Consider the following 9,581-nt stretch of genomic DNA (forward strand, 5'->3'; position numbering starts at 1 on the left):
TTCTCCAGTAGAAAACGGCACTTGAGCCAGAAAGATTCTACAAACCCTAATTAAATAATATCGTCTTGCAGGTCTTGTGGAACTGGGCACCCTCAAATCTCCAAGTTAATTTTATATATTATGGTTTTGATAATTGCTTAACATTTTATTCTAATACTGTTTTATAATGGATAATTGTATTTTATGACGTTAGCCACCCTGAGCCTGTTTGCAGGGAGGGCAGGATACAAATAAAAAGGCAAAGGTAGTCCCCTATGCAAGCACCAGGTGTTTCCGACCCTGGGGTGACGTTGCTTTCATGATGTTTTCACGGCAGACTTTTGACGGGGTGGTTTGCCATTGCCTTCCCCAGTCATCTATGCTTTCCCCCCAGCAAGCTGGGGACTCATTTGACTGACCTCGGAAGGGTGGAAGGCTGAGTCAACCGGGAGCCGGCTACCTGAACCCAGCTTCCGCCGGGATCGAACTCAGGTCGTGAGCAGAGCTTAGGACTGCGGTACTGCAGCTTTACCACTCTGCGCCACGGGGCCCTAGGATACAAATAGAAATAAATAAATGCTTTCCCCTACATCTGGAATGCTTTGTTCTTTGCCATTTTGGGGGTCCTATTTGGGCAGAATGGTGGCCTTATGTTTCCGATCAAACAAATTAAAACCTCAGTAGAAAGGTGCGCAGTTTGAGTTCTTTTGGTCCTGCCATCAAAGCAGGCACAGCTGTGATTCTGAGAACTTCCTCCCTTTCAAGCATAGGGTGGGACGTTCTTTCACATAAGCCTTTGTGGGATTGCATTACTCTTATCTGGACAGACTGGATGAATCTTGGTCACACCTATTTTGGGAGTAAATCCAGTTGAACTCAGCGAAATTCACCTCTGAGTAAACACGCACAGGAGGGTTTTGCAGGACTTCCATTTAACGCACACTGGCTTCTGCTTCCCCTGGGATTTGCTGCTGAATACTGCCCTGTGCACCCCAATCCTATGTGCCTTTACTCAGAAGCAGGGCTTTCTTTGTAGCAGGAACTCCTTTGCATATTAGGCCACACCTTCCTGATGTAGCCAATCCCCTTGGAGCTTACAGGGCTCTTCTTACAGGGCCTGCTGTAAGCTTCAGGAAGACTGGCTACTACATCAGAGGGTGTGGCCTCAGGGCTTTTTTTGAGCAGGAATGCACAGGAACAGAGTTCCGGCTGGCTTGGTGTAAGGGGGTGTGGTCCAGTGTTCCCTCTAAGCTGAGTTAGTGTGAGCTAGCTCACAGTTTTTTAGCCTCCAGCTCACAAATTTTTTGCCTCAGCTCAGGAAAAATGGCCCTAGAGCAGGGGCGGCCAACGGTAGCTCTCCAGATGTTTTTTGCCTCCAACTCCCGTCAGCCCCAGCCATCAGCCATGCTGGTTGGGGCTGATGAGAGTTGTAGGCAAAAAACATCTGGTGAGCTGCCGTTGGCCACCCCTGCCCTAGAGCAAACTAATTTATGCAGCAGTTCACGACTTCAATGCCAGTAGCTCACAAAGCAGAATTTTTGCTCACAAGACTCTACAGCTTAGAGGGAACATTGGCATGGCCTAATATGCAAATAGGTTTCTGCTGTGCTTTTTCTACAAAAAGTCCTGTGCAAAGCAATGGTGACATCAGAGGGTGTGGCCTAGTAGGCAAATGAGTTCCTTCAGAAAAGCCCCGTGTGGCCTAATATGCAAAGGAGTGCCTGCTACCAAAAAACAAAACAAAAAACCCTGCTCAGAAGTAAGCCCTACTGAGCTGTGAGCCATTTCCAGCTCTCTGTGACTAAGATTTTAGCTGTTTAATCCAACCTTAGGAAGCCACCAAAGTAAGCCCTGCTGAATTCACTGAGGTTTACTTCTGAGTAAAACCTGTTATGCACATGCAGGGGAAAAAAGGTAAGGTAAGGTAAGGTAAATTTATTTTTATATCCCGCCCTCCCCCGCCGAAGGCGGGCTCAGGGCGGCTCACAGACATGGAATACCATGATTTGGATAAAATACAATGTAAACAACAATTTAAAATACAATTCAGTTACATAAGTTAATTAAAATGAATAAAACAGGTGCTATAAGGTGCTACAGATCACAATCATGCCTAAGATGGCTAGATGGCTACAGGTCAATTTAGCCAGGTTCTGTCTTAAAAGCAAGCTGAAAGAGAGAGGTTTTGCAAGCCCTGCGGAACTGATTCAGGTCCCGCAGGGCTCGCACCATCTCTGGAAGTTGATTCCACCAACGAGGGGCCATTACCGAGAAGGCTTGCTCCCTGGTTGTCTTCAGTCTAGCCTCTCTTGGCCCAGGGATTTTTAAAAGATTTTGAGAGCTAGATCTCAGTGCTCTCTGGGGAACATATGGGGGGAGGCTGGGAAAAAGGCGTCCCCAGCCTTTTCCCAGACAGCAACAGGGATGGGGTGCTGTCTTGGAATGCTCCCCAGGTTTACAAAATCACAATTCCCTGCAAGGAACAAAAAGCAGCATTTCAGGGAGAAAGGTATTCCCTTGATGCCCTGCGCTGCTAATTTTCTACTTTCAGGGATCTTTAAAAAAAAACGCATTGGGAAGGGAAGAGCAGACAAATGGGATTCCTCTACTGCAGTTTAAGTAGTTCCTAGGGTTGCCAGCTCTGTGCTGGGAAATTCCTGGAGATTTGGGGGTGGAGCCTGGGGAGGGCAGGGACCTCAGCAGGGTGTAAAGCCAGCATCCACCCTCCAAAGCAGCCATTTTCTCCAGGGCAACTGACATTGGTCATCTGGAGATAACTGGAATAGCAGATCTCCAGATGCCACCTGGAGTTTGGCAACCCTAGAAGTTCTGTTTGTTATCTCTGTTCAGACTTCTCCCATTTCTGCTGTATTAGCTCAGGAAAGAGATGACTGAGGCAGGGGAAATGATACAGGTTTATTAAATTATACACCAGGTCAGGGCTTTTGTAGTGGCAGGAACTCATTTGCATATTAGGCCACACACCCCTGATGTAGCCAATCTTCCTGGAACTCACAGTAGGCCCTGTAGAATCATAGAGTTGGAAGGGACCTCCAGGGTCATCTAGTCCAACCCCCTGCACAATGAAGGAAACTCACAAATAACATAAGAACATAAGAGAAGCCATGTTAGATCAGGCCAATGGCCCATCCAGTCCAACATTCTGTGTCACACTGCGGCCAAATATATATATATATATATATATATATATATATATATATATATATATATATATATATATATATATATATATATATATATATATACACACACATACATACACACACACACACACACTGTGGCTAATAGCCACTGATGGACCTCTGCTCCATATTTTTATCTAACCCCCTCTTGAAGGTGGCTATGCTTGTGGCCGCCACCACCTCCTGTGGCAGTGAATTCCACATGTTAATCACCCTTTGGGTGAAGAAGTACTTCCTTTTATCCGTTTTAACCTGTCTGCTCAGCAATTTCATTGAATGCCCATGAGTTCTTGTATTGTGAGAAAGGGAGAAAAGTACTTCTTTCTCTACTTTCTCCATCCATCACCTCCCCCTAAATTCACAGGGTCCTCATTGCTGTCAGATGGACATCTAGCCTCTGTTTAAAAACCTCCTAGGACGGAGAGCCCGCCACCTCCCGAGGAAGCCTGTTCCACTGAGGAACTGCTCTAACGGTCAGGAAGTTCTTCCTAATGTTGAGCCGGAAACTCTTTTGATTTAATTTCAATCCACTGGTTCTGGTCCTACCTTCTGGGGTCACAGAAAACAATTCCACACCATCCTCTAGATGACAGCCCTTCAAGTACTTGAAGATGGTGATCATATCACCTCTCAGCTGCCTCCTTTGCAGGCTAAACATCCCTTTCTTCAACCTTTCTTCATAGGACTTGACCCCTCACCATCTTCGTTGCCCTCCTCTGGACCTGTTCCAGCTTGTCTATATCCTTCTTAAAATGTGGTGCCCAAAACTGAACACAGTACTCCAAGTGAGGTCTTATCAGAGCAGAGTGAAGCGATACCATCACTTCACGTGATCTGGACACTATACTTCTGTTGATACTGCCCAATATTGCATTTGCCTTTTTAACTGAACACAATACTCGAGGTGAGCTCTTACCAGAGCAGAAGGTCCCTGTAAGCTCTTGGGAGATTGGCTACATCAGGGGTGTGTGGCCTAATATGCAAAGGAGTTCCTGCCACAAAAAAAAGCCCTGCACCAGATGGAGGGGACTTTTTCTCCCTCTTTCCAAAGACTAGAGTAGGAGTCCCAGCTGCAATGCCCATGTTTTTAGGAAGTGGGTGGGGCCAGGTAGAACTTTTGTCTAGCAAGGATTCTGATTGGCTATTGGAGATTTGGTTGGCTGGGCAGATTTTTTAAAATGTTGCTTTAGCAGCAGCTGCCACCCCAGCAAAAGACGCTTCACTGCGCGACTGAAGTAAAGCGACAACAATCATTTTGTGGCTGACTGCCTCCTGTGGCAGCCATTTTTGTTGGCTATGCCCACAGTGCCATGTCAGAATTCCAAAGATGCATGCAGGCTCAGAAAGGTTGGTGAAACCCCCAACTAGAAAAACCTACCTCACAGGGTTGTTGTGAGCAAAGTCTAAGTCCAGTGGCACCTTGAGGTCCAATGCAGTTTTATTCTGGGGGTCCACACACACTTCTTCGGATACCAGACAGGATGAAACTGCAGAGAAGAAACCGCTGTAAGCTTCTTCAGGTCTCCATTGGCAAGAAAGGCAGAACATAAATAGAGCAAACAAACTCAGGGGCATCCACTGAAATGGGTGGGCAGTAGATTCAGGCCTGACAAAAGATAACTCTTCTTTAGAAGAAGAAGAATTGCAGATTTATACCCCGCCCTTCTCTCTGAATCAGACTCAGAGTGGTTTACAATCTCCTTCTCCCCCCACAACAGACACCCTGTGAGGTGAGTGGGGCTGAGAGGGCTCTCACAGCAGCTGCCCTTTCAAGGACAGCTCCTGCAATAGCTACGACTGACCCAAGGCCATTCCAGCAGCTGCAAGTGGAGGAGTGGGGAATCACCCGGTTCTCCCAGATAAGAGTCCATGCATTTTACCACTTCACCAAACTGGCTCTCTGGAAGGAAGAGTGAATAAAACATTGCTGTTGCTGTCCAGAGGATGTAGTGATGGCCCAGAGCTGGATTAACAATTAGGTCAACTAGGCACTGGCCTATGGCCCCCCATGCCTTTAGGGGCCCCGGGCAGGCTTCCCCCCTCCCAGTTTCCCCCCTGCTTGCAGCCCTCCCAGCCTTCACGCTCAGCCAGCAACTGAGCTGCTCTTTGCCCGACTTGCCTGGTGTGGCTGCTGCTGGCGGCGTCGCCAAGTTTGCCTCTCTCTGCCACTCCCCCGCAGCTTTGTCAAAAGGGCTTTTAAGAAGGTGCCTGCAGGCTGCAACGGGGGCCATGGGCAGCGGGGCGGGTGCTCAGACTCCGAGATAATAAGTGAGGGGGACCCCAAGGTTTTGACTGCTTAGGGGCCTCCACACTGTGATGGCCAATAACACAGACAGCTACAAAACAGGACTGGAGAGAGTGAGTGAGGAGAGGTCCATCAGTGGCTACCAGCTAGGGTTGCCAATTCCAGGTTGGGAAATTCCTGGAGATTTGGGAGCTGGAGCCTGGGAAGGGCAGGACTGGCAAAGGGAATGCAGTGGGGTGTAATGCCATAGACCCCTCCCCAACCCTATAGAGCAGGGGTGGCCAAACTTGCTTATATGTAAGAGCCACAAAGAATAAATGTCAGAGGTTTGAGAGATGTAAGACATGAATGTTAGATGTTTGAGAGCTGTGTGACAGGAAGGAAGGAAGAAAAAGACGGGGAAGGACAGGTGGAAAGAAACAGAGGTGGGGGGGGGGGACCAAGTTGCTTACCATAAGAGCCACACAGAATAAACATCAGATGTTTGAGAGCCGCAAGGGAGGGAAGGAAAGAAAGAGAGGGAGAGGTGGAAAGAAAGCAACGTTAACTTTAAATGCATTATCCAAGCTGCCAGCTGGCTTGGGTCAGAGAAGTGATTTAAAGAGACAAATGCCTTCTCCAAGCCGGCTGACAGGGTGGTGGAGGCTTTGAATCCCAGACAATATGTGTGAAAGAGCCACATGTGCCTCCTGAGTCCCCGTTTGGCCACCCCTGCTCTAAAGCTACCACTTCCCCCAGGGGCACTGACCTGCCTGTCGTCTGGAGAGCCCTCGCAATTCCAGAGGATTTCCACGCCCCACCAGGTGACTGACAGGCCTACTCTATGCCGTGCTGTTGGCCCATTAGAGCAGGGGTCCCCAACCCCCGGTCCGTGGACCAGTACTGGTCCGTGGCCTGTTAGCAACTGGGCCGTGAGTTGTACAATTATTTCATTTTATATCACAATGGTGTAATAATAATAATAATAATAATAATAATAATAATAATAATAATAATAATAATAATAATAATAATAATAATAATAAGAAGAAGAAGAAGAAGAAGAAGAAGAAGAAGAAATTGGATTTATAACCTGCCCTCCACTGCGAATTTCAGAGTCTCAGAGCAGCTCACAATCGATTCCCTTTACTTTCCCTCCCCACAGCAGACACCCTGTGAGGTGGGTGGGGCTCTCACAGCAACTGCCCCTTCAAGGACAACGCCTGCGATAGCTATGGCTGACCCAAGGCCATTCCAGCAGGTGCAAGTGGAGGAGTGGGGAATCAAACCCAGTGCTCCCAGATAAGAGTCTGCACACTTCATCACCACACCAAACTAATTGAAATAAATCCAAGCGCGCAGCCGTGTTGGTCTGACTCTGAAGCAGTTGAACAAAGCAGGAGTCAAGTGGCACTTTAACACCAACCAATTTTCATTCAGAACGTTAAGCTTTCCTGCGCTCTTCAGCACACTTCATCAGACGAGCACACGAAAGCTTACGTCCTAAATAAAAATTGGTTGGTCTTAAAGGTGCCACTTGACTCCTGCTTTGTTTCCTTGAAATAAAGTGCACGGTTGTATTATCCCAAAACCATTCCAACCCCCACCCCCACCCCCACCCCGCCCCCGTAGTGGAAAAATTGTCTTCCATAAAACTCGTCCCTAGCGCCAAAAAGGTTGGCACATTAGAGGTGCGCGCCAGGAAGCGGGCCTAGACGGCCCCGGGCTGCCTCCAGCAGGGGTCTCCCCCTCCGTCGGGGGCGTTTGGCGCAGCCACCTGCTGGATTCCCTGCCGCCGAGCGGGCGAGGGAGGGAGGCGAGGGCGCTCTCCTGCGGCGGTCTTGTGCAAGGCCGGCCCGGCGGCCGCTCCCCCGGGGGCGTCGGCGCCGCTAGAGGGCAGGGCAGGGCGTGCGCTCCGCGGCCGCGCCTTTCCGCTTTGACTCAGCGGGGCTGCTTGCCTGCCTGCCGGCCGCACGCACTCCCCGCGCCGGTCTCCTCCTGCCTTGCGCCGCCGTCGGAGGTGAGTCTCGGCTCGGCCGGCTGCGAGGGGCTTCTCGGTCCGCGGTGCGGGAGCCCCAGAAGGGGCGGGCGAGGGCGTGTCCCTGCGGGCCCCCGACGGGGCTGGACTTTTTGCGCCCGGAGAAATGGGGTTTCTTGGCGCTGGGGGCTGCGCTCGGCTGCTTTGGCCGCCCCCGTTCTGGCTTGCTTGGCTCGGGTCGCCTCCTTCGACAGCGGGGAGGTAGGGTTGCCAACTCCCGGTTTGGAAAGACCTGGAGATGGGAGGGTAGAGCTTGGGAGAGTGGGGTTTTGGGGTGGGGAGGGGACCTTGGTAGGGGGTGAGGCTGTGCCTCAGCCCCCTTCCCACAGCAGCCCCTTCCTCCAGGAAAAGTGGAATAAATGTTTTAAATAAGCAAAGTATTAATAAACGACAGATTTATATATATTGGCATTGTGGGAGATCTCCAGTCCCTACCTGGAGGTTGGCAATCCCTACTGGAAGGGCACAGCTTGTGTTTTTTTTGGGGGGGGGGAAGAGCGGGCAAACCTGTGGCAAAGAACAAGGGTGCCTCTGAACATGTGCAGAGTGTGGCGATCCTTTCAGATGTTTTAGACCTGGCTTTCCCTTTGAACTCCAGCAGCTGCTGCCGTAGAAATTGAACCACTGGAGCGTGGGTTAATTTGGAGGACAGGGCTCATTGTTGTGGAAGGGGTGCCTCTGAGCACGTTTGGAGTGTTTTCTCAATAGTACTGAATGAGCATCGTCTGTCTGCATGTGCTTTAGATTAAAAAGCATTTCTCCCATGCCCCCCAAAGTGATATTGATGGCTCTAAACCAGGGGTGACCAAACTTGCTTAACTTAAGAATCACATAGAATAAATGTCAGATGTTTGAGAGCTGGGAGGAAGGGAGAGAGAGAGAGAGAGAGAGAGAAAGCAACGTTAACTTTAAATGCCTCCAGCTGGCATGGTTTGGAGAAGGGATTTAAAGAAAGAAATGCCTTCTCCCAAGCAGCAGCCGACAATGTGGTGGGGGCTTCAAGAGCCACGCAATATGTGTGAAAGAGCCTCAGTTTGGCCACCCTTGCTCTAAACCATTAGTCAGACACATGTTGAAGTTTTATTACCCTCTGTCACGCTCTAGACTGGTGATTGGAAATCCCCTGCAAATGTATGATTAGCTGTCACCCAATGTGTTGGTTGGTGGCTTCTTCTTCAGATAGCTTGGAAGAAAAGGCAGGTTTGAGCTGGGAGAGAGGCCTCTCCTCAGAAGCAACGGTCTGGGCAGGTTGGATAAGGGCACTGCTGACGTTTTCCGAGGTATCCTTTCAGAGCTGCATAACGGTTCATCTCGTCTTTACTGCCCTAAAACAGGGGTGGCCAACGGTAGCTCACCAGATGTTTTTTTGCCTACAACTCCCATCAGCCCCAGCCATTGGCCGTGCTGGGTGGGGCTGATGGGAGTTGTAGGCAAAACACATCTGGAGAGCTACCGTTGGCCACCCCTGCCCTAAAAGGTAGAGCATCTTTGGATCTTGGATGCTCCAGGAGGAAGAATGGGCATTCTCGGTTTGTAGAAGAGCTGGTTTCCATTTTCAGCCTGACCGAAAGGTGCTGGTTTCCAATCTGCTTTGGAGATCTTTACTTAGGCAGGGTTTGAGCCTGTGTTCACCCAGGCTGCTTAGCCCAAAGGCCTGGGTTTTAATTCCAACCCAAGGGTACCTCTGAACAGAGTGGCTTCCCTTCCAGAATCCGCATGGGGGGCCCCTAGGGAAAGAATTATGTTTGCAATTAAACGGCTGGCATGTTCTCATATCTGCTAGCGGGTGTGATCCTTGTATTCTGCTGGAAAACTGATAAAAACTAGACCGTCGGGAGTTCAAGTCACACCTCACTTATGACAACCCTGGAGACCAGGGGTGGCCAAACTTGCTAGCATAAGAGCCTCATAGAATAAACGTCAGATATTTGAGAACCGCAAGACATGAACGTCAGATGTTTGAGAGCTAAAAGACAGGAAGGAAGGAAGATGGGGAAGGAAAGGCGGAAAGAACTTTAACTCTAAATGCATTATCCAAGGCACTGGCTGGCTTGACTTGGAGAAGTGATTTAAAGAGACAAATGCCTTCTCCAAGCTGGCCCCAAGAGCCACACAATATGTGTGAAAAAGCCACATG

The sequence above is a fragment of the Heteronotia binoei genome, chromosome 14, assembly GCF_032191835.1.
Source record: "Heteronotia binoei isolate CCM8104 ecotype False Entrance Well chromosome 14, APGP_CSIRO_Hbin_v1, whole genome shotgun sequence".
Taxonomy (NCBI): domain Eukaryota; kingdom Metazoa; phylum Chordata; class Lepidosauria; order Squamata; family Gekkonidae; genus Heteronotia; species Heteronotia binoei.